We start from the raw sequence: 2,230 nt of genomic DNA on the forward strand, positions 1-2,230 counted from the left end.
TTCCTAATCCTGAAGAAGGCGTGAGATAAGAAATTCATCAGTCACGAGCACGCACAGAAGAGGAATTTATATTCCTAAAGAAGCGGACGCCAAATCAATTACTTAGAACAGACATTTCGCACTGGGTAACACGGAATTGGTATCCTGGCTAAAAGGGTCAGGATTTTCCTCATTAGAATTGAGTTCAGCAATGAAACCGTTCATAAAGCGTGCATTCCAGCAAATGCTTTTTGGTTAGTGCCCCACAAGGTGCTGGAGTATTCAATGAGATATTTCTGGATCCCCGATGAGATTGTTGATTTGATGATGAATTTGTCATGCGTTTCACGACAGATCATTCACAAACAGACTGGCAAAGATATAGGTTGGGATCCCTGCAGGTTGTACTATTTCTCCCGTTTGTTTTATTCTTGCTATGGAACTTATCTTGAGAGGAACAGAGCTTAATGGCAGCTGTCAGTGCATCAGATCACCTATATATCATTTATGTATGATATCACCATTTTGACAAGGAGACACGATAAGATGAGGGAGGTTCTTAAGCGGCTAGAGATTTTGATTGCTTGGGCTAGAATGAAGTTCAAAGCTATAAGAAATCGAGAGTGTGAGCGAAAGATAGACAAATGAAAACAAAGTTCTCAGTTGCTGGGGTACCTAATAGCCGTCTCCCCCGCTAATAAATCTTTCCAGGACATTCTTATTCCACAATTCCCCCCCCCCCCGATTATTATATTTTTGGAAAATGTTTTTGAAAATTCTGCTGCAGTAGCCTCCTTTTCCAAAATTTTCCACCCAGGACATTTTTATTCCAATCCCCCCTTGCTTATTAAGTTTTGAGATTTTTTCAACCCCCCCTCCGCTCATTCCGATCCCCGGTTATTAGTTACCCGAGAGTAAGAGTCTGGGGAGGCTCTATCATGGTAATCTAAACGATAGGAGTAAAGGAATCAGGATCCCAGCTCTTGCAGAGGATGGTCTTGAAAAATCAAGGTTACTGGGGGTTTTCAAAATCTGGTGCTTACAATTTGTAGGCCCTTAAAAATTGCTTTTTCGAGGGTGAATATTATTCAATAAAAAATGCCCCTGAAGAAAAGGAACCGGCTGGTATCTACAAAAACAAGTGTCCCCTTCAGCTACCCTTCCCATCAATTGTTGACCTTTACAAAAAGATAAGGCACGTGCTAACGTTTTGTGAAACAACTGATGAATCTATCCGTTTCTCTCCTCCAGATATCAGAACTGGATGGAAGTGGAAGGCAGAGGAAGAGAGGGATCTCATCGTTGCTGACCTGAAGCACAAGGACATTGTTGGTTCGGTGCAAACCTCTCGACAAAGACTCGGAAATGCAACCTTCAAACCTTTCTCATGCATGAGCCGGAAGGAAAGAAGAAAGGAGATTGTCGGAACCGCAAAGAAAGAGGCAGCTAGTTCAGGGCTCGCTGCAAGGTCAATGCACGGCCTGGGAGGATCAAGTAGTCAAGAGGCAGATCAAGTAGAGTCATTTATGGAAATGGCCAGCAAGCCGATGTCAGTTCTTGATCAAGTCTACCTTTGATATGCCATCCCCAACGAATCTCTTCAGATGGAAAATTGCTTCATCAGACAAGTGTACATGTGGAGAGAAAAGATCATTGTTTCACATCCTTTCAAATTGTCCTCTGAGTTTAGCAAATCGATACACTTTGCGTCACAGCCAGGTTCTGAAAGTCATTGCTGATGTTGTTAGAGTGAAGATTAGGGAGATAAACGATGGCAAGAAACCAAAGGTCAGAGATGTACGTTTACCTATACCTTCTTCCATAGGAAAGGAAAACCATTCAAAGCGTACCGAGAAAAGACGATCAACGATCCTGATTGCGATGGGATTTGGACAATAGTGGTTGATCTTGCAGGCGAAAGTTGGACTGTCACTTGTCTACCCTTTGAAGTTGGAGTCAGAGGTTTTGTTGGTCACAGAACAATTGCCCTACTAAAGCATCTTGGTTTTAATCATATGATCAAGCAGATTAAGGAAACTGTTGAGAACAACGGAAGTCGTTTCATTTGGACCAAGAGGGACGTTGCAAACTGAACCTCCTTCAGTCAGTCACCACGTTGATAGGATACCTCATGGGTGGCGCCCCCGCCTCTATAGTCTGTCGCGGCTAGGGGACGAAACAGAAGCTGATTTGGAGGTTACCGCCTGATGAATCCAACGACGCCAGCGTGGTATCTCGGAGACGGGGCGAC

This window comes from Clytia hemisphaerica, unplaced genomic scaffold (assembly GCF_902728285.1).
Source record: "Clytia hemisphaerica strain Z4C2 unplaced genomic scaffold, Clytia hemisphaerica genome assembly, whole genome shotgun sequence".
NCBI classification, from domain to species: Eukaryota; Metazoa; Cnidaria; class Hydrozoa; order Leptothecata; family Clytiidae; genus Clytia; species Clytia hemisphaerica.